This window comes from Corvus hawaiiensis, chromosome 1 (genome assembly GCF_020740725.1).
Source record: "Corvus hawaiiensis isolate bCorHaw1 chromosome 1, bCorHaw1.pri.cur, whole genome shotgun sequence".
Classification (NCBI taxonomy): Eukaryota; Metazoa; Chordata; class Aves; order Passeriformes; family Corvidae; genus Corvus; species Corvus hawaiiensis.
Window position 1 is genome coordinate 69983017 of NC_063213.1, and position 23966 is coordinate 70006982.

The 23966-nt window shown below is 40.0% G+C and overlaps 1 protein-coding gene across 3 annotated transcripts in view; it reads right to left on the reverse strand.

Annotated features, from left to right (window-relative positions):
• The window catches only part of EXOC2 (exocyst complex component 2), a 184116-nt gene that overhangs the window by 133709 nt on the left and 26441 nt on the right, over nt 1–23966 (reverse strand). Inside the window, exons 1-6 of one of the 3 annotated variants that reach the window (XM_048310269.1) lie at nt 21298–23032; nt 19940–20026; nt 18017–18190; nt 15553–15674; nt 3233–3424; nt 1553–1616 (exon numbers count right to left, since the gene is read on the reverse strand). The gene's annotated coding sequence lies outside the window, so the exon portion shown is untranslated. Of the gene's footprint in view, nt 1–1552; nt 1617–3232; nt 3425–15552; nt 15675–18016; nt 18191–19939; nt 23033–23966 lie in introns of those variants that run through there. The other 2 variants (XM_048310287.1, XM_048310276.1) reach the window with 2 other exon arrangements.

A 23966-nucleotide genomic window follows, 5' to 3' on the forward strand; every position in this document is an offset into this window, starting at 1 on the left:
ATCCAAGGAATCTGTGCACTACTGACCCAGAGGCATTATTTCTCTAAACAGCACCAATGAAACAAATTACTAAATTACTTTGTGCTGCTAAAAATACTTAATGCTATATACCACAGCTCTGTCAAGGGTGTCACTACGAAGTTGCATCAGTTTAAATACATCTTGGGACCAACCTTTCTGTACTATGTGTATTTTAAAACAATAGACAGGGAGAAGTTGAAATCTAAACCAGCTTAAAATTTTCCCACATTTCTTTCTCAAAGGAAAAAAAATATCCCACTTCAAAGGCTATTTGGCAGGTTTCGTCCCTCAAATTCCAGGTGAGATTCTGTTTCTCTTTTTCACAAGAACAAAGTCTGGCACAACTGCTTTAATTTCCATACTTTTGGGAATAAGCAGGGGAAAGCTATTCATCAGAAATTTTTTTCAGACTTCTGAAATCATGTTTAGTGAGGGCAGAGATGAGATCGCCTGTTCTGACTTGGACTGTACCCATGGGACCATTCATTGCTGCCTGAGCACTCCACTTCCCCTCCACTGGAAGGGAGTGTATCTCTGCTCCAATAGCAGCCAACACTTCCTAATGTGTCCAAGTAAAAACCGACCGGAGTAACAAAGAACTGTTACTTAACTATCAGCTGGGCTCATTTTGATGTAACCAAGTTGTTTCCCTCAAATTCAGTGGCTCTGCAAAACTGCATTTATTTTAAAGGAAAAGATACAGGAATTCTTGTGTTAATGTTACAAATGAAGATTCCATTTATTACTAAATACCTTCTTGTTTGCTTTTCTGTGGTGATGCGATGCTTTTACTGTATTTTTTTATGTTCTTTGTACCCTAATGGTTCGTCCCTACCTCTCCCCACTTCCACTCCCAGTTGGCCTGTCCCAGATCCAAGCCTCTCCCGCGGTGCTCCCAAAAATGGTTATCCCCTCCCCTTGTTCTGGCACCTTCCCTATCAATCGCCCAAGCCCCTCCCGGAGTTCCGGACTGTTCTGTGCCTGTCACCAAAGCCCTCCCTAATCACCCTTATATGGTCCCTGTCAATCCCCTGAGACCCTGCCCCCTCGGATTCCTCCCCTCTTGGAAATCCCCTAAACCTCGACGCCCCATTGGAGCATGTGACCCCTTTCCCTCCACCCCTCGAGACTATTGGTCCGCGTAAATGTCTATCCCTGTCCATATCCCTCCCCCAAAGACCCCTATTGGTCCCCTGTCAGGCCATCCCCGTTGTAACACCTCTCTTTATAAGTTGTTGCACGGCTCTGATCTGTGCTTGTGCTCCTTGCAGTCCCTTCGCGAAGTGAATCTGGGCCTGTATCCAAAGGCAAGCCTCCCCGCAACTTTCTATCCTCTCCCTCGTAGAGGCTGCTGACAGCCACAGCGCCTGGAGCTTCAGCTCCCCTGGGCAGAGCTGAATTCCAGAGGAGCAGCTTTAAAGCCTCGAGTCTTCGGCTGCTCTCTGCTCCTGCCGCACACTGCAGGTGCTGGCCGGGCTGAAGAGAGTGGTCACTGCGACACTTTTCTTTTTTTCTTTATGAATAATTTTACCTATCTGTGTCTCTCTTCTTCTTTGCTCTTCTCTTTCTTCCAACCACCTGATCTCTTAAGTCTCCTAGGGTGAAAAAGAAAAGGAAAATTACAAAATAGGGCTCAGAAAAGGGGGACAAGAATGGTAAAAGGCATATTGATAAATTATGTAATCTAGGCCAAGTATAATTGGTTTTTCAAAACTTAACATTTTAGATAGTTTACATTCAAATTAGTATCACAACTATGCTGTTAACAAGAGATTGCATTTTGCATCAATTAGATATAGCTATGAAGTTCCTTTTAGAGACAAGAAATATTTCAGTATCTCAGACAAGCAACATTAAAGTGTGAATCTTGATCTGTGCCTTAAATATATGATCAAATGTACTAGATCAGATAGCTTCGTCTGAAACCTGTTAAACACATGACAATATTTGATTTTAATGAACTATAGTTACAGTCTGTAGTGTTTAAGTGACATTTGTTCTTAGATGCAGAAGTCTTAAGAGGTGTTTGGCCTTGACTTCAGATCTTCAGCAATTTCCACAGAAATTCTGAGAAGAATGTTAGCCAGAGTTTTAAAACACAGAGGCCTAAATTTAGACTGTTAAATCTGTATTTAGCCCTGCAATGTGCTGAGCTCTTGGGCTGTCATCCAAGAAAGCACTTACGAGTTCCCATTAACTTGAAAACACTTTCAGGTCTATTATTCACTTTACTGAACTCAATTACTTAAATTCATGCATGCACATTAAGTAGCCTGTTGGACTTAGCCTTATACAGTCCCCAGTTCAGTTCAGCTCGTACCTGAGACCCTGACTCACTTTATGCTTTGAGACACACATTTTAAAATACGGTCAATATCTGAATACATTTAGAATTAATATTCTGTCCTGTTTCTACATGACTATTATATAATAATAATAGTGTTTTGCATGCCAAAATCCTGCTTGTGGGAAATATTTAACCACTTCTGAAAGCATGATAAAAGTTGCACCACAGTGGTTAAGAGGGACAGGGTGATGAATAGGAGACACTATAGCAAAGGCATTAGGAAGAACTGTAACACTGAAGACAATGAAATATTGGTATAGATTGTTTAGGGAGTCCACTGAACCTTGTTCATTGGAAGCCTTTAAGAAGTGGCTAAAGCACCTCCAGGAACAATGCTATTCCTGGAGCTATAGTCAGTCTTTCCTTAAGAGGCAGGATGTAGTAGGCACATTCATAAGGTGCCTTATAGGTCTGTGCAACTTCTAAGTTTCAACATCCCGCTTGTGTTTGCTCTTGCTATGTACTGGCTAGCCTTCTACACTCATATCCATACATCTGCCCACTTAGGACCTGTGTCATGATTCAGTCATGAGCAAGCAGCAGCATTAAACAATTTATTTTTTGATTGTGTAAGTATTTCTAGTCACACAAAAAAAAAGATGGCATCTGAAGACTGGCTAGAATAATTTCCTTTCCATTTGTCCATTTCCCAAAGCTATCAGCTGCGGTGAAACACAACATCAGTCAGACAGAAATCCTAGTGTTTTCTTTAAAGGCATTTGCAGAAAAAGAAATACAAAATCAGAATTAGAGGAGTTAGTAGTGGTCATTTGTGTATGTGACAATTGCTAGTTGTTCAGCATTGTAGGAGATCCAACCTCTATGTGCAGCAAACTCACTTCTAGAAGTGCCCCATGTGCCTACCACATGATCCCTCCTGTTCTGTGCTGTGTCTCAGTTGTGCCAAATGCCAAGCTGATGGTGTGACTGTATCCTCAACAAGGTAGAGAAACGCTCATGTGGGAGAGACAGGGCTGGAGGAGCACCGTCTTCTTCCATTTCAACCCATCTTTCCCAATCAATTACTGCTCTCATTCACAAAGCAAAATTAACCAGCTGTAAAGAAAAAAACAAAGTGCTCAATTACTCACTTGTGTTACCCTTCATAGAATTGTGGAATGATTAGGGTTGGAAGGGACCTTAAATATCACCTAGTTTCAGCTCTCCAGCCAAGGCCAGGGACATCTTCAACTAGACCAGGTTGCACAGAGCCCCATGCAACCTGGCCTTGAACACTTCCAGGTATAGGGCATCTATAACTTCCCTGGGCAACCTGTTCCAGGGCCTTACCACTCCCACTGTAAAGAATTTTTTCCTACTATCTAATCTAAACATTTTAATTTGAACCCATTCCCTGTTGTCCTGTCACTACATGCTCTTGTAAAGAGTGTTGCCACATCTTTCCTGTAAGTTCTTTTCAGATACTGGAAGGCTGCAATTAGATTGCCCCCAAGCCTTCTTTTTCACAGGCAGAACAATCCCAATTCTCTCAGCCCTTTGCCTCAGGGAATTTGTAATGTCCAGATGAACCAGAACTCACTGTTAATTGTAACGAGGCACAATATGCACGTGCGAGATACACTTTGATCGATTGCTACACAACCCTTAGCTTGGGGCACTTTTTAACTGCCAAAATCAGCTTTCTCACTGGAAAATGCATCATGAGGGAGTTTGGAAATAGGATTCAGAACAGGCTGGAAAGGTCCAGTTAAAATCTGAGCTTTCCCAGTGGGGAGATCTTGACTTTTCAAAGAAAGAAATGGACGTGTGGATGAATGCTTGGGCTGACATTTTGATTTGAGGTTGCTTATGCTAAAAAATCAAAACCCCCCCAAAACCCCAACAACAAAACAACAAAATCCCAAAATAAAACCCCACAAAAAACCCCACAACAAACCAACCAAACAAAAAACCCCACCCTGCTTATTTTGTCACTTTGCTAAATTACAAGAAATTCTTGGTGCTTGACTAAAAAGTCTCCAAATGTCATCCCGAAAACTCAGAAATAGGGGAGACATTGTGTTTTTTCAAATTTCTTTTCCTTTCAACATCCGGTTTTATCTCCATTCTGAAACATCTATAAACTCAAATAGTTGGGTAATCCTAAAGATGTGTGCCTGTAGGTAAAAATAGACTCCATCTTCACTTCACTCTTCCTCCAAATAATTTCTGAGATACACATCAGCACCTTAATTGCATATTTATTGTTAAACATTTCCTTATGCCTGAATTCTGGGAACAAAACATAATTCCCAAAAGACTTCAATAGTTGCACTTAGTGTATTAAGAAAAAAAAATGAACAGGATTGCGCCAACCTTTAGTTTTTGCACACACAATAAAAAATCACCATAAAACAAAATAATCAGGCATGAAGAGAAAATGTAGACTTGAAATTTTGCTAAGGGATTGGTGGATTTTTTTTTAATCAGAACTTGAAATTTACAGCAGGTACTCATGCCCAAGCACATGCGTCTTCAAGCGTGGAGGTAACAGTGACATATTAAGCCTGTCTGCTGTGGAATTACATTCCTGCAGAAATCCAGGGAGGCAAAGCACAACGCTAGTGCCAATGGCACATCCAGACATAGTTGGAATTTTCCTAGAGAGTGCAGGGGGGCTGTTTCTCTTTTCCCTCCACACACGTTATGTAGCTATTGAACTCTGCAAGACTTGCAAAGAACACACTTTATATTATCTTTTCATTTCCATGGCATCTGTACATTTAAAGTTTCATGCCTCATTGTGTCTGCATGTGATCATCTTGTACATGCATTTAAATTGCTTCTCTTGCCTCTGATCTGGAGAGACAAAAGCAACATTGAATTCTTTTTCCATTATATATTTTTACAAAAGAACTACTGTAAAAATTAATCAAAGATATGCTGCTTTTTATTGTTATTTTTTCAATTTTGGGGGTTACTTTTCCTCATATTGCAGTGGTTTTGAAATTGAAACGTTGCACTGCTGAGAAAGTGCCATGAAAATATAACCCACTACATTCCAGGAAAATAAATAAGCAAGGCCACCCAAATTTTCAATTAGTGCTAGTGCAGTATGCAGGAAATGGCTGGAGAACCGTCAAAGGCAGCCTTAGGCTGGGTCGTGGATACGGAACAGTGACAGGAAGGTTTGAAGCAGGAATACAGGCTCAGTGTGAAGATGGCTCTTCTCCAAGGAAAACTGCATACTAATAGGTTAATACTGATTTCCTGAAACATACAGCCTGGGTATTACATGCTGGAATTTACATTCTGACAAAGGCAATTGCTGAGCCTCAAGACTTTGCTTTTTTGGTGATGAAATAACACTAGAAAGTTCAAGCTGCATTATATATTTCATGTTTTAAGCTTATTAAACATTCAAAGTACAAACTGTGCACATATTTTTAAGCCACCTGAAATAGCAACAGCCTCACTAGTTTGGGAAACTAGTATGAGAAACATTACATTTCAACAGGTCAAGCTTGTTTGGAGTAATCCCAGCAAAACATATCGACCAAGGTGGAGTGATGCCACTTTTAGAAAAAATCTGCCTGGAATCCAAAATTACTGCCCAATCAAGCAGATACACACAGGATCAGGAATCACTTTTCCTTTAGCACAGCCTTTATGGACAAAGTGATATTTTGAAGGTATCTGGAGACTGAGTTGGACAAAGCACTTCAGAAAATAAAGAACTGAAAATCACAAGTGAAGGTGCTATCTCTTTCTGAAAATCAGAGGAAGGGTTGACAGAAGATGCTGTGCCAGACCTTCATCCTGACAGTAACCATGTAAAACAAGAACAAAATTCATAAAGCAAAGAAACTTAACAAGAAAGACCTTTCCAGGTAAAGAATCCCTACAAGTGTCCTCCTATTTCACTCTATCCAGCTGATGTTGCAAGTGTCAGCTGAGGGTGGCACTGCAGCATCACAGGAGACCCTCATCCCCTCAGCCAGACCCATGTACTACCTCAGCTATCTTTATAGAGGGTGGTTGGCACAGGAGCACAAAAAACACGTGCAGCCATCCGTGGAAGTGGGGAAGAGATGGTGGGTTCTTCACCGGCATCAGCAGGGCCTAAATTTTTCTGTTTATCCATCTTAATATCAGCAGGTATGATATTTTGAGTCATGTTTTTACCATAATACTATTGCAGGCATGATCCCATGTCACAGCAAGCAGCCAGCAGTGTCCAGCTGTGCACCCACTTAAATCACAGGCTATGCCTCTAGTGGTTGATCATATTTATTTATGAGGTACACACCATTTTCATTGTGTTTCACTGTACAGAAAACGAAAGGAAGCCATCCTGCAAGTCTTTTTAACAGTTCTAATTGCCTTAAAGTCACTGGGAAATCTGCCCGGATAGAGCCTGAAAAAACTGGGCCACAAAAAGAGACCCTAATTATTTGCAGTAGGAGGCAGAAACAATCCCTTTTCAGTCCCTGCCTCTCCCTTGGAAATGTTCTGTGGGATTGAATTTGCTGAAAACTATGTGGGGTCCATTGAATGATGCACTTTCTACTTCTTCTCAGGGAAACTGTTTTAAATAAGCTTTATAAAAATTTTAATCAGCACATACTATTTTAAGTTCTGAGTACCATCCCTACCCTGGAACCTTTTTAGTTTAACGTCAGTAATTGTGCCACTTGCCTCTGAAAGAGAAATTAACAGAGCAAGGGAGGAAGTGGAGGGAATTTGGGGACTTTACATTTGTGTTCACACATAATGGTACATTTTTTGGTCGTATGTGATAATTATTTAATCAAATGGAATTTTCCCTGTGGTGCTTTACATGGCACTGCTGCCAATCACCCCAAAGCAAATAAATCTTTCAGGTGGTGAAGGGAGCATTTACTCGCCTGTCTTCTGGAGAGCTGCATGCTGTGAATGCCAAATAGCACATCTAATACTACTGAAATGATCTGTGGGCAGCTATGTGGAATAGGCACTAATTCAGGGCAGACTTTATGCATTTTGGGGAGTCTAGACAACTTTTACAGAAACTTGGATATCTGTGTAAGGCTGGATGTATTCTCAATAATTGTCCTGAACAAGATGCTCTGCTGAACTGAGGACACACATTTTAAGAAAAGGTACTTCTTCCCTATAGGAGAAAGTGCCCCATTTTTTTTCCACATGAACACTCAGTCCATGATAAATGTTTATAAATTTCCCCTTCACCAAGTTTCTTAGCTGCTGAAGGATAAATATTTAAAGAATCACAAATGCTATAATCAAAACCACGTAAGATGCTACGAGAGTGCTCCCTTTTTGTACGAAAAACAAAGGAGCTCAAACGTGCAGAAAACTTCTTTTGCCTGGTTTGAAAACTGATACACTGTACAATACAGCTTGTTTTATCTTTGTGCAGTATTTTTATAACAATACCTTAAATGCCATTGGCTTAATTCTTACCATATTACTATAACAAATCTGTGGAAGCTCTGCAGAAGACCAGTGGAGAGGAGGCTTGGGGGTCGCATCTGCAGGGTACTGAGGTCTTTAGCCTCTGTTTGGTGAAGTCCTGGGGATTAGACCCATGTTTGAGATTAAGGACATGCCTAAGTGCCTTGCTGGATGGGAACTTGAAGGACTGAGCCCTTTTCTGGCACTCAGGACAGAGACTTTTGACGCTGAACAAAATCCTTTGGTGGAATAAGTTATTATTAATAAAAATAAATTTTAAAAACCCCAGAAAACCACATTTACTAATTGTAATAGGTAAGTAACACCAGTAACATTCTGAGAAAAAGGGGGCCACCTGATGGAATCTACCAACTGATTTCAGAATTATAATTATATACATAAAGTTGAACAATAAGACTTTTAGTTAACTCACTTGGGTAAAAATCCTGGTTCTGTGGAAAAAAATGGGATCATTGCCATTTTTGACATGGGGGCAGGATTTTGCACATCCCTTTTACATGACACAGGCTGATTTGGAGCCTTCTTCTGACTCTGAATTTGACTCTAATATTAAGTTAAATGGCAATTTCCTATGGCCAGTGACCAAATTATCCAATAATATCTACCTAATACAATCAAAATAAAAAAGGTGGAAGTCATGTTATTTTAATGCAACTGATTTGCTTCCTGAATTTTAATCAAATGGGACAGAAGGATCAAGTTAGTCATCCAAGAATTTACAATAATTTAGAGGTATTTTGAACACAACCACACACTTTTGCCCAGGTAGACCTTTCTCAATTCTATGTCTTTGTCCCTTCTTTCCTTCCCTACAAGTATTAGGGGGAAAAAAGGAGGCAAGAAAAGCTCTTCTATTTAGGAAGGCCGGAAAATCTAAAGGAAGTATAACCACAATACCTCTGGACTCCTGGAGATCAAAGGTAGTTTCCTGCTTTCCTGTCCAGACCATCATACAATTGCTCTGGGAAAAAAAAGCCAACCAAAAAGAAAGTGTAGATAATAAAAGGTGAGTGGACTGTCCTGGAGACATTCCTGTGCTCTTGCAGTCACCTGACTGCCCACGCACTCCTGCAGCAGTCACACAGCAGATGCATGACCAGCACCCGAGCATCCCAGCTCAGAGTTTGGGCCATAGCCCCCATGCATACACCTGCACTGAAATCCTAGCCCACTGCCAGGCTGCTTGCAAACAGCGCTGACTTTGGCAGAAGCAGAGCATGATCAGGAGCAGTTTTCACCTTGCATGTTCTGTATGTTTGTAATTTACTGTGCATTAATGCCAAACATTTCTGTACAAGTTCTCTTTTCACCAGCAAGAGGCATACCCCATGTATTTGAGTCTGGGGAGAAAGAGAATCCTGTTGTTGAGGTCAATGTTTTATTATTTTTGTTTCACTTTCAGCCTGCAGGCATAAATGCTACATTGAGAAAATGAAAATTTGAGAATGGGGTCTGACTCTCCATCTTTGCTATCCTTAATTTTCACAGTAGCCACCAAAAATGAAATAATTTAACCATATTTTTTTCACAATAAATGGCTATGGATTAATTTCAAATCCAATGCAGGAGCTGAAGAACTAGTAGGAGAAATAGGTGAAAAACTAACAGACATATGCAGGTTTTGTTTGTGAAACCACTAATGAAAACACAGGCCCCCAGCTGATTTACCTACTTTGTTGCTCTCTGATACATCACTTTGCATTTCTCCTCTCTCAAGATAAATCACCAAAGTAAAAGACTTCTATTAAAAAAACTAGCTCAAAAATAAGCGTGGTAAAAAACAGAGGAGGAATTAGGCATGCGGCCTTGTGCAAATTATAACAACTTCTTATGTACAAAACTATTGTTTATTTGATTTATGTTCTGTTCAATCTTTCTGGTTTTCAAAAACCACCAGAGGGTGCCCCAAACCTCTCATAAATATAAGTAAAGGCCTGTTGGAGTAGGCAATGAAAAAAAATAGAGTAAGAATTAAGATGTCTTTGGGTTTCAAGGAAGTACACTTATTGCTTATTCACCAAGATCTGCATAGATGCAAAAGTTCTGGACAGTGATGGGTGAATCACATAGAACTATATTAGAAGAGTCTTTTAAACTTGGGCCTGACAATTATCAATACAACCCAGAATAGTCTGAGCATGCCAAAAGATACACGTTTAGAGGTGAGGATGAAATTATGTAGGCAGCCATATACCATCCACTACATAATCATTTAGGAATGTACTTTTGAGCTCCACTTCTGCATCTGTTCAACACTATGCATTAACAGTAAGTGACGTTGTTTATGAGACAGCCTCAGGGGTTGCTTCTCATGATTGCTGGTGTTTGCTCCCTTATAAGTGCTGGTGGCTAAGGTAATCACTGGGGAGCCCCCTGGTCTAGTGCAAGGTGTCCCTGCCCATGGCAGCGCTGTTGAGACTAGATGATCTTTAAGGTCCTTTCCAAGTCAAACCACGCTATGATTCTGTGATACTGTATACATCTTTCTCTTGATGAAAAGTCACATGTTTGAATTGCAACATTTTTCAAAACAAAGTTCAGCCCTGGTTCTGGAGGTGCACGAGAATGTAATTGCCTACAGCTTTTACAGACGTAAATGTAGGGCATTATTTTCATCTTTTACAGCAAATATTACCACTTGTCTCACTCCTATGTCCTCAGCAATTGAGGAAACAGTCCGTTCCCAGTTCTAGCTCTGTAGTGTTCTGGGGAAGGAGTTGCTTTAAACAATGCCTGAAGTGCTCGACTAATATGCAGTTCTGTTTACATGCATATTACAAATAGACGGGTCAATGCCACAAAGCAAAAGCCAGTAAAACTTGGATTGGCAATATTCCTGCAGTGCCCATCTCAGCTACACCAGTGAGTTCTGTAACGCTACAGATCTCAACAATAAAAGGGTCTAGTTCAACAATAAAATGAACACTCTATCTGATCTACCATACTTGGTCCATAGGATAACTCATCAAAGATACTTAAATAAAAAATAAATAGAAGGAACAAAAGGTAACGTCATGTTATCTCTGGTTCGCTTCCTTTTAGGAGACACAGCACAGAATTGCAGCCAGTTTATTATTTGAGTACTCTGCACGTGAGGGATCAGTTAATTAAAAAAAAGGAGGATATTATTAGAACATCATCATTAAAGGGGGAAATTGTTTGAAAGCCAGGAAATTCCTCGTTTAGTGTTCACAAAGTCCTGACTGATACAGCTTCCTCATTAGGAGAGAAAACTCACTCTACCAGAGGGCACACAGATTGCAAGGTGCAGAAGAAGATGAAGGAAAAAAGTTCACTCCTACATCAGGTAAAAAAAGGCATCCCATCACTGGAAACTAAGTCCACCCTGACAAACTTTTCTGCAAGGGACCAGTGCAAAACCCCCAAACATGACTCTCATGTCACATCTCTGATGAAACCCCATAAAAACCAATCTACATCTGCTCTTACTTCTTTAATGTGACAAAAGATAGCTATTTGCAAAATGGAAAAACAGGGGAAAAATCTATGTTCTTCACCCAAATTGCAGAGACCCTTCCTCCCCTGAGACCATCCCCAGACGGGCTGCATCCAGGGCTGGAATGCCGCGGTAGGTCGCGGTGTGCCCATGCAGGTGGGGAAGGCAGGGTGGCCATGCCAGGGGCTACTGGCACAGTGGCTGGCACTCCAAGGGGCCTGACAGAGCTCTGCTGTCTGGGATAGCAGCTGGAGTCACCTCCAAGGCACAGGCATAGTGCAGTCAGGCCTGTTGTTAAGCCTCAGAGCTGTCTGTGGTGGGATGCATTAAAAATCCTATGCCCAGGAGGCAAGCGTAGGACTGTAGCTGTTCCTGAAACTCAGTGAAAACGCCAACATCCAGCCTCAGGCTCCTTCCTCACCCCCATTCCCACGACTCAGCACAGTTGGGGATCGCTTCTGCTGCCTCGGCCGGCTGTCACTCCCTGCCCATCTCTCTTTGAGCCCATGAGTCACTTCCTCTCCTCAGATCCCACCTTTCAAAACTTCCTTTTTCCTTTTTGGGGGTATGTGTCTGAAAGCCTTTTCTGAAAGAGGGCATTGGGCTTACCATGGACAAAAGCACTTCTGGGAGGCAGCATGTTCTCCCGTCTGATGACACACAGCCAAGACCTTACAGTCCCATTCGTGTGGTGTCCATGATGCCGGCACACACAGCTCTGCACTCACCTCCTCCAGTCCTCTACCCTGACACGCTGCAGCTGTGGGGTCTGTCAGAGGGCTTCTTGCCCCATACCCTGCCTGGAGGCATGGATAGACAGAGGGAAGAGGAGAGAAAGGAGAGGCCCAGCTCACCCCAGTTTCCCTTGCTGGCCCCAGCTGCTGCCTCTTGCTCAGAGAGCAGCAGGCCCTGGAGTTTAGTCACAACTGGAGAAAAAGCAAGAAAGTAAAACCAAAAAAACCCTTTGACTTAAAAAATGGGGTTTCTTTCTTTTATCCTTTTTTGTTTTGAGCTATTGCGAATTCAGACTTAATGTTTTTTCTACATCCAAAAAGGTTAGAGACCTGTTTCTTGGAGAGCAGTAGTGAACCCTCCCAAAATCAGTGACAGCGTAAAGAGGTCCTCCACCAAGCTAGTAGTGCCATACCCTGGGAGGCTCCCACATCTTTGTGATACTCCCTTGTGTGCAATGAAGAGTCCATGTATTCCTGTCCCTCACAGGCCATGAGTACAGGGAAAGTGAAAGAGGAAAGAGAGTGGGGATGTGAGTGGAGAGGTGTGTGTGGGGGAACCTGTCAAGGTTTGCGTGGTGGTTCAGGCACAACTTGTTCCCTGGGAGATTTCTATGCTATCAGACAGATAATCATATTGGCTAACAACTTAATCTGCTGCTACAGAGGCCAAATCTGCCTGCACTCAACAATTCAGCATGAAACTGTTAGTTTACTGTCGTATTTGTCACTGTATTTTCAGGATTATGCTGTCGGATGAGGGTCCTTTGGCATCTTTAGCCTTCAAACTATTTGAAAGAATGGGTTTTTTTTTGCTGCAGGACCTCTGAGGCCTGATGTTTTGCCTACCTGTCAGGCTGTTATTTCTTCTTTACCCTGTGGCACTATTAGGACAGGAAGCATAAAGTTATCTGGGCCACATCTCAGCTGGTGTAAAGCCACATCTGGAACAGGGGGCTATGCAGGTTCATGCTGGCTGAGAATTCAAACTAATTTATAACAAGTATTTGCAGTGGAAGAGATCCTACGTTTGAGTTTCTTTACAGCAGGGACTCACAGTTTTCATGCTGATTTCATGCCATGTTAATTAAGTTACTGGGCAGACAACTGCAGTATTTAAATTAAGCATGCAAATGGATGTGGTGTTAAAAGATACTGTTTTGTTAGTATCTTCCATTCTCAAACATTATGATGCTTTTCATTGCCAAATACACCCACACTGAGAAGGAACATGAAGACAATAAACTGTGTATAGATCCCCATGTGTTGCCATGCTGGTGTTACAGAGCTGCATCACTCCTGGTCAGGAGGTTTTGACCCTGGCCAGTCTGCCATGTCTGCCCCAACCTGACACTGTGACTGAGGACTTGATGGGCCTTTCTAGGCAGGAATAAAAAAGTAGGAATAATCAATGCTTTTTACTTACATTGGGTGGACAACACTAATACAGATAGGAGAAAAATTTTCCAGGGAAAGAAGTGCCAATTTTACATTGAAAGATTAATAAATGACCATAAAGTCAAAATAGGAATGCACCCCCTCCACAAATGCTTCTAAAATATTATTATATTTGCAAGGTTTTTAAAACACAAAACCCACAAAACTCATCATAGTCCTAAGTCTAAATAAAAATTTAGTTTTCAGATGAAATTTTTTCCAACACAGTGTTGCTGTAAATTCCTTATCAAGAAATAAAAAAGAAACGGATTTCTCTTTTTGGATCAAGAGAGCAGCTTTGGTAATGGCTGTATTCATTCATCCTTCCATTCCAAACATCATCCATCATACCTTACTTCCCTTACACTGGACTGCAGAAAACATACCACCCATTCTGCTTGGAATAGCAATGGATCTTGAACAAAGCTGACTAAACTCAAAATTAAGTTTTCAACAACTGCATGTTAAAAAGAAAATCAATGAAAGAAAAACAGCAAACTCTACTGAACAAACATCCCACAGTTAAAAAAAATATGTTTTGATTGATGACGGAAAAAGCCATGATGTTTTAGGTGGCTTAAAAGAAATTTCAAGGATCATATTAAGAAGAAAATTGGCATTCTATTAAAATATAGTTATCCCAAGAGATAACTGGAATATACTGGGACACGAGGACAAAGTCTGGCTTTTCCCATTTCTCAAAGCAGTTCATTCAATTTTCTTCATCTCATGTCTCCTGTTGAGGGAGTTTACCTTCAGGATCATCAACTTTCTTGGTTGTGGAGCAGCTCTAATCCACTTACTTGATCCTCCTGCAATCAATTAATGCCAGGCTAATCCTGTGCTGGCCAGGCACAATGTGGAAAACTAAATGTATCACATTATCTACAAGAAAAGTATTCAGGAATCTAGATCTGAATCCAAGACACTTTTACCTCTACAGAAAGGTCAGGATAAAACACTCAATAGGATTTATGATATCTATGAAAACAGCAAGGTAGGCTCTAAGGAGAAGCAATATCTTTCATCAGATCAACTGATCCAGCTGGAAAAAACAGACAACATTTCAGGCACAGAGACCCAGTGCAACTATGGGCAACATCTGAAGTTTAGTTTAGATTAGCCCTGCAGTGAAAACAAGTCTTTTAGCATTGGGCACTTACACAAATAACCCTTACTAAGATAATATTTTATCCTCTTTATGAAAAACATTTTCACGGTGTAATTAGAAATAAATGTTCAGCTTTTATTTTTATTAGAGCAACCCGTAGGAATTTTTATGCTAGAACTAATAATGCAGATGCATTTGTCAAAACTAGTTATATTTGTAGTATTGGAAGCCTCTGTCCAGTCTCACAGATTTTTAAACTGAGTACATTGATTCCAGAGGGTTGATGGTCCTTTTCCAATGACTTAATTTCTATTCTTACAGACAGTATGAATCACATTCTTTCATGAGAAAGTGTAGGTCAAAGGAATTACTATGAAAAATGCAACTTCCTCTTGAGTGAACTTTCCAAGTGAATGTCTTCACTTATAGTACTTTGGATACTAGTCTAAGGGCATCTCTGCAAAGCAGTACCTCTTTGGGAGAAGCAACCTGCTGCTATTCTTTCTTGTATGTGCCTGAGCTTGTTTGTCTACTTCCAGTCCATTATGCAGGCAACAAGATGGCACAAGTGCTCCCATGGGACTATGATGCTTGTGTATGTCATCCTCCCTGAATTTTTTCCTGAATTTCCTCTACTCCTGTGCATTATCAGTGGGTTTCTTGAATATTTATGCAGTCCTAGTTGTCTACAGCTGGAAAAACCCATGGCAGGTTCCTCCCCTGTGTGTATTAGCTACCATTGCTGTACTCTATCCTATTTTATTTCTCTTTCAGATATAGAAAGAGGGGTGCAGTGTAAAATCACGGAGACAAAAAAAAAAAAAAGAAGCCATAAAAACACTGAGCAACTCAATGCAATGGTATTGTTTTGTTCACAGACAGCCTTGCCAGCATGAAGGAAGTGAGGTGTGCTCACACTGAAAAGAAACAGACCCCTTCTGCACGGCCAGGGCCCCAAGGCTTCTGCTTGTGAGGCTGCTGGTGCTCATGGCTTGGGCTCTGGAAGAAAACTGCTGGGACCTTCTTGTCTTACCTCCCTCCTGGGCAAGCACAGCTTCCTCCTCTCTGGGTGGTCTTTCCAGCAATGGAGGTCTTGTCCTTCTGCTCTGGTGTGACCCAGGAGTGAACTGAGCTCATTAAATGTACTTGCCTTTCCTTTGAAAAAGAAAGGGTGGAAATAGATAGATCCAAGTTATGACGATAATGCATTTATATTAAAAGAATAAAGACAGTGCACTTGTTTGTAGAAAACAACAGCATTTCATGTCTGTGATACTTCTTTCTTGAGAGGCCACAATTGTCAGATGAAGCATTTCAAGACACGTCATTTCCAGAAGAGAAGAGTTAGACACACTCTTGATCGTGTGCTTCTGTTTATTCTGCGCAAGGGATCTAGGACACCTGTGTTAGTTTTAAAGCTACTACATGTACAGCACTTGACTGCTATATTTTGGCAAGTCCCAGCTGTTATTTCACATGTGTGAACTAAGAAAATACCCAAGGTAAACACAGACTTAGAAGAAGTACCAAAAACATTTACAATAAAGTGCAAGTATAGCCCAGTATGTTAACCTGCTAATATATACAGTGTGCTGGCCCTGATCTATTTCCCTTTAGAGAGAGCCAAAGGAAAAGAGATGTAACAAAGCCTGTATGAAGCACCACAACCAGTTACCGGTTATTTCTCCTAAAGCAACAGCACCAATATGAATTGCTTTTCTTTATCTTTACTTACGGTTGTTACCAGCCAAACTTACTCAAATGCGGGCAATGCAGAATAGAAACATTTTTTTTCTGTTCATTTTGTGCATCTGACAGCATTTAATTTAAAAATCAGTTTAAATCCAGATTACTTACATGTGTGCACATGCTCACACTCCCCCTTTACAAACACAGTGTTAAAAGGACATTACTGATGATCATTTATTTTTCTCTGCTCTTGCTGCATTTCATAATATCCCTTCTCTCTTGAAATACTGCCAGAGAAGATTGTCTTTAATAGACTTCAATGGTGTCAAAAGAACCTCAGGAAATGAGGACTGAGGTGAACCTAAGGTCCACTGTGTGCCACCAGGACTCTGATTTATACATACTGCTTTGTACAGGAGGCAAAGATCTGCATCCCTGATGTCTTGCCCCCAAAATCCAATATTCTGTCTGCTTTCTGTCTCCTCTTATTAAAGCCAATTTTTTTGACCTGCTTGGTTTCTTCTCCAGAAGTGATGTTCTTTTACAACCTCCTCTTGCTCACACTGAGTTTTGAGTTATGTCTCAGAAACTCCTAGATATCATTAGAAATGAGTTTTACTAGAAAAACAGGGCTACTTTATCTCCGTGATTTCCTGTATATGGGTCACATCCTTTTAAGTACAATCATCAGCTCTGTAAATACTATCCATAGAGGTAAGCTTTCCAGCTGCCTCCTGACATGTCCTGACGTAATCACCCTGTGAGCCTGTGAGCCAAATCTTCTATGGGGCAAACAAATTTAAAAAAATGAGCTATTGATTCAAATTAAATGAGTCAAACAAGGAATTTCCAGGCAGCTTGAACCCAGAGTAATGTTTGCTGAGGTATTTCAGACAGGAGCCTAGCAGGTATGAGAAGCTGTAGTAAAAAAGGTTAACTCTTCATTAGTGACAAGACTAAAATTTTTTAATGTGATCGCAGCATTTTGTGTATCCAGGGTCAGCTCAAGATCCAAAGGAACGTTTCCCAGTGTTTTAGCTGTCACTTGCTAAATTAGTTCCTGAGGTAAATGAGACCTGTTCTGATGCAGTTATGCAAGCTTGCTGTGTAATAACCACATGCCATTTTGTGATTAACTAATTTCTTGCTCAAAAGCTTTCAGGAGTAAAAGATAAGTATTGTATTTGTCCCATGTTTGACATGGCAACTTTCAATTGAAATATCATGTCCTTCTAATTATAGGTGCTTCAAACTCAGTAATGTTTTGCTTACATCAGTCACTGATCATTCACTACTTCCATTCATCATAATCCAGGATTGCTCTAGTTCACTCAGCAGTAATTCTAGCTGGCTTTCATCATTCCCATGGAAAACATATACGAACAATTAAATCTCTCAGCAGAAGGAATCAACCTCATCTGGAGATTTATGAAAGCGTTGCAGAAAAAAGATCATGTATATATTTATGTGAACAATAGCAGTGAATAATTATGTAAATGTCTGATAACAATATGGCTCATTTTGTCAATGGTGAAATGCTAATTTGATTTGATTCTTGAGAACTTCCTGGATGACCTGAAAAGAAGGAGAGGTGGGGAAAAGACAAGGAAAAAGCACATGTGGTTATCTCTAGAAGTTCATAGAAAGACCCGGTGCAATCTAGAAAACATTCATTTACAATAGTGATATAACCATGAAATATTTAAATATAGTATCTAGAAACAGCAAAGTACATCCCATTACTTTAAGGCAAGGAGAGCAGGTGCTCAAGGCAGAGAAAATTTTACCTCATTTCACTCATTTCTTACCCTTGCAGGTTTGTACATGCTGGCCTCTGATCAACAATCTGCACTGTCCATTCTGTTGCACCTGCTCTGGTGACTTGTTTGAAGTCCTGCAGAAAATCTGTGTGAGGGCAGGCAATGAAGAAAGGTCTTCCTGTCCCATGCTGTTACCATGAGACCACCCTCCTATGTCAGAGCCTGAAAACATCACAATATCAGGTGAAAGGCACTTTTATAGCTTTCCATAGATTTTAGTGAACACAGCTTTGCAATAATAGAGAACAAGCAGTAAGCATAATGGTTTGAGGGCTGATAGTTTTCATGAAATAGTTACATCATGTTAATACTGGCCTAATGTTGTCTTTACAAGCTCCCATTGCAATGATTTATGCCCTTCCAAGCCTCGAAAGAAAGAAATGAGGCTTAGTTAGCTTCCTAAAGGCTACAGTTGTGCTTCTATAAAGAAGGAATGTAACTGGTGGGTAACTGTCTACGTGTAGATAATGTTAGTGATGAAGAATTGTAAGTGGTGCTCATTTTGTGTATGCATGGACAGCATGTAGTAAAGGAGCAAGAGAAAGGAGGAGATGCAAAGCTACAGAAAGAAATTGGCTTGGTTGCAAGATGTCCAAAAACCACTCTACAGTACAGAGCATGCACAATAAAATAGCAAAATAGGATTTGATGAAGCTAGTGCACAGGCCTCTGTCCTATAGACTACTGTGCAAAACCAATCCTTGTGATGTAGATTTCCCTCAGGATGGAAAGTTTTGTAACTCACCAGCAAGAGACACTTTGATGTAAAAAGATACTTAGAATCACAGAATGATTTAAACCTTCAGAGGCAGGGCTAATGTTAGGTCAGATTTAGTATGCACACCTGAAGTTCCTAAACCAAGGAACCCAGATTTATTTTAATTCTATCCTTAGATAATCTCTCAGTACTTCAACTACAGCATATACAAAACAACTGAAAATGGATAAACAGCTTAGCCCTCTTTGGGCTCCCAGTGGTCCTTCCATTGACTTCAAGGATTGTGTATCATTTGCTCTTTCTAATACTACAATGTTCATATAGTTAATGATACATCATCCATGCCTTGATCCTTCTAGCTTGCAGACATAATGGCTGAGAAAGAGGAATTGACTTTAATTTTCTGCTTTGCATGACATGAAAAAAAGATTCTTCCAAGAACAAGTAGGTACTAAGAGAAAGCTGTTTTGGAGATACAAAGCCTTATAAGGACTTTTCAAGAAGTGAGATCCATGTACAAGTATCAGTGTTATGAGAGATTAGCACTGAGTAGAGCAGAGCAGGGATTATGAGTTAGGAAAAGAAAGTGCCGAGTCTTAAAAGAAACAATCTATCTTTATTGCCTTTTAAATCAATTAGGGATCAGACCACCAGCATTTCTACGTCCTGCTTTTGCTCATGGCACTCACAGATTACAAAAATGTTGACATTTCACATGCACTTGATAAGTTGTCTTTTTTTTAAAAATAAGGACATTATTTTTTAGATACATTGTTTTTTATAAGTAGTGTTGTAACAGTGATGATCTAAGGGTAAAACCAAGACCAGATGTAGAGAGAGGTATTGTCTTTTATTACAGTAACTAAAATAGTTGAAAAAATAGACAAGATTTAGAACATGACATCACTCTGCAAGTCAAAGTAATAAAACATCCTCAATTGCATCAAGCTAAACTGTGGAAAGAGATGAACTATAAGGTGACAGTCAATGACCTTGTTGTTCAGGCTTACTGGGAGAAAGAGGCATGAAACCTGTCTGTCATCTGCCCTGTTCAAGAGGAGTCCCTCTTTATGATTCCTGATTCTGAAGGCATTTGGGGATTGTTGTCCCCAGAGACTGTAAGGGACAGGACTATTTTTTTCTCTTTTCTGAGTCTCATGCATGACAGGCTGCTTTTGACAGTACTTTTATACCTGCAGTGGGAAGTTAGGAGGCAGACAGACATCCTGTTGGTTGATGCACACATTCAGGATGGATTTAAGTCTTTGAAGGAAGGAGACCTGGAAGAACAGAATCACCATCTTTATAAAGCCTGCAGATGGCATTGCTCAGGCAAGCATGTTTGAATTCTGCATGAAAAGAAAAACATTTCTGAATAAAAACTATCCAAGCAAAAAAGCTCCTAACAGTTGGCATCTTCTGCTTTCTAGTATGTTTTGCCTTGGATTCAGCTATACTTAGTAACTGTATATAAAACAAAGCTTTGTGTCCTGAAACCTAACTTTGTATCCTTGCTCTGTTAAAGTCAATAAATAAATAGGAACACTAACAAAATGTTAGAATTTGGATGAGGAAGCAGTGATTTAATAAACGGTACTTAATTCCAGTCTTAAAAATAAATGCTCACTGTTCGGAGACTATTGTGTTCCCATTCTAGTGTAATTAACAGAGATGTGATCACGAATATTTCACAAGGACACTAATCCAGCCAGGCAATAGAAACAGTGCTCTCAGTGGGCCAGCAACAATGACTGAAAAAGAAGGTAATGGCAAGTGCTGTGCATTAGAAATCAAAGCACAAATATTTCAAAGTTCTGCAAAATTACATGCCAACAGTGATCAGCCTGAAAAAAACAATGATTTTTTTTACTCAAAGATTACAAATTAACTTCTTTTTTTCCTTTTCCTCTTTAAACCTTTTTAGGTAGATAATATTAGCAATGTTTTTCTGTTTATCTTTCTGTATATATTTTACACATCTATAGAGTGTGTGAATGTGAGTGTTTATGAACATAGTTATAACTTAGAAAAATATGAATGCATTATAGTACAGTAATTGTTATAATGTTTAATAATGATATGCAGTGTTAAATTATAAATAACCAGCATTTCATGTTCCTCTAAGAGAGAGGGAAAAAAAAGGATGAACAGCCAACATGTCAGGCCTGTTGCTGTTGGTGGTACCTCAAGACAAATTTTGCTATTTCTGAGGCTGAGGCTCTTTCCAGAAGCCAGCAGGAGACTCGCACTGAGCCTGCCAGGGCACCCAATAATGACTGCAAAAGCCCAGCTGCCACAGGGGCTCCCAGCCTCAGGTGAAACCATACAACCCTGAAAGGGGATGTGGAGCAGCACAGCAAGTGATGGAGACAGGCTTCAGTCCTCACTGGCTGCTACCTTTTCTATGGAATCCTTTTCCCTGGGTCATTTCTGTTAGCCTTCAGTGATGTATTGCAATGCCAGTATATACAAATCACTACAGAATAAGTCACAACTCTTTGGCATCCTGATCCTGATCAGGACCAGGTTTAAACTCCACCCATTCACATACCTGAAATAATGTGGGCATTTGGTTGCCTGCAATGCAAGTTTTGTCCTCAGTTTGATTCGCAAGAAACCCTTGCAGTGAAAATACATGTGCAAGCTAGGTCATGGTGTTGTTCTGGGGGAAATGGAGAATCTGAAAACAAAAACACCTTTTGCAAGCTAGGAATGATTCCATTGATATATAAAATTATCTTAGTGCTGGTTTGTCTCTGTGAGCTGTTTGTATGTGTGTGCACATGATACCTTGGCATGATATTTACTGAGCCCAAACACATTTTTAACATATGCTTAGCTTCTGGTGATTTATTTTCTGGATGTCATGGTGTCATTAACAGGTTAATGCTGGGGGTGGCCAAAAAAGGGGGTCATGATGTGCTCTCCTAATTAATTGCCTCCTTTCCAAAACCTTCTCAAGTCTGGCAAAGTCACAGGATTGCAAGGAGAAAGGTAAGCTTAATAACCAATGAGGCAACGGAATGTCCAGCCCCAGGGCAAAAGTGTGCACATTCATCCTGTATCACATGAGTCTGGGAGGGAACAGTGCCAGACCCTCAAGTCATTCTGCAGTACAGCAGGCAGATTACTCTTAATACAAAAAATGTAAACCACGATAAATGGGAGCAGATTTTAGCTATGATAGTCCATGTAGCCTTCAATGCATGAGTTAGTTCTGTGATGGAAGTCTGAGCTATTTGCATTGTTGACAGATACATTTCTGTTCATATGGGTGGTTTTATAAAAAGTGATGCTCTAAATAAGAAAGTATAGCTTCTCCAATTCAGATTCCTGGAAATGAAACATGTAATTTTAACAGGTCAGAAGATTGCATTCTGCTTTAAAACTGTTGCTATTTTCAGTTCCAGCTGGAAAAAAGGTAGCTCAGGTCTATGAGGTTTAACATATATGAATTTTATTCTGTTTATTTCTTCTTTAAAAAGATGTAAAGCAAAAGAAAACTCAAATACCCTAAGTCAGAAAATCCAAAAACCTAGCCAAAAGAAATGTATCTGTCCACTTCTTAGTGAATTAACGCATTATCCAAAAAACATGTGCTTTGAACATACATAGGTCCTTCTTGCAGTGGTTCCAGCTGTGCAGTGTAGGACCACCTGGAATAACAATGGAGCCACTAGAATTACTTTTTATGCATATACAGCAGCCAGGATCGGGCCCTATCTACATATGAGAAAACTTCTGCTTTTGAAGATGTTCCCAGCCAGCAACACCTTTTTGAATAGCAAAAGTTGCAATTTAAATACTTGAGTTGTGTCTCACATCTGTTTGGGTCCAGCACACTGTAATTGGTTCTCTTGATTAAATCTATGGCATGACAGGGAAACCCTATGAAAGAAAGTCTGTCTTTAACATTCCTGTTAGATGGTAGAATTTTATATGTATTCCTTACTCTAGCCTCCAGTGGAAATCACATTCTTTGAGTTATGGATAGGTCCCAGGGCTGACGGGAGCCAAATTTCTGTCTTCCATTACCCAATAGGAAATGGGAAAAATTAAATGTACGTGGAGTGGTGCAGTTAGTCAACATCACATCTGAACCCTTCCCAGTAATTAAACAGAAAGAGTTAGAGGAGGGAATTAATAGGGAAATTACTGTGCTACAAAGCGTTTTGCAAGAGTTTTGCAAGAGCATAGTCCATTAAGTGATGATAAGAATCTTGACTGGCAGCCGGCAGGAATATTAAGTGCATTTGTTTTAATACTTGTGTACTTCTAAAATATACCAAACCCCACTCCCCCCTTTTTCCCCTTGCACTCATTATAGTGACAAAGCCACCTCTTATATTAAAAAAAAAAAAAAAAAAAAAAAAAAAATTAAATGTCTGTTTCATGCCTTCCAGAGTAAGGGGTTTTTTTTCTACTTTTTAATATGATTAATAACTCTAACAGGTATTTTCAAAGCCAAACAGCTGGGTTATTGCTCAAGAAACAGCTGTTTCATTGCTAAATATATCCTTATTTAACCAGCCATCAGCTTGGTGAAGCTTTGCTGGTTACTTGCCTTTAAACATTTGCTGATAGTGAGAAAGTCCTGGTACTTAATCATAGCTGGTGCTACAAAAGCCGGAGCTACTTTGAAAAAATAATACATGAAGAAAAACATTGGCAGAACACTTTTTTCTTTGAGGGTGGGGAGGGTTTTTTTTTGTTTCAATGCCACACATTAGGTTGCAACCAGATGTTCATGTTATAGATCCTGCCTGGATTAAAAAAAAACCCCCCACACACAAAAAAACCCCCTTTTTATTCAAAAATGTCAATATCGTTTAACAGCAAATGCAATATAATTACAGTATTCAATAAACATTTAACAAGACACAGACATTTTCTGCAAGAAAATATTACTAGAGTGAGCCTTTTAGCAGTTTAGCAGTTAAATTAGTAATTTCTTTTATAACATCTGGTGAGCAGTCTCTAATTTCTGAAGTTTTGGAACAAAGAGACATCGGGCATATTTAGAGTTATGAATAATTTGCCAGTTGTTTACCTTTATGCCAATCTAATTCTCCATTGCATAGATGCAATTGAATACATTACAAATGTGTTTTCCATAAAAATCCCTAAAATGCAGGAGGGGGAAGGTAGAGAACAAGTTCAAGGCACTCTTCACAGGCACTGCCACGCCTGTCGCCATCCTCCTTGCCTCTCTCAACATGT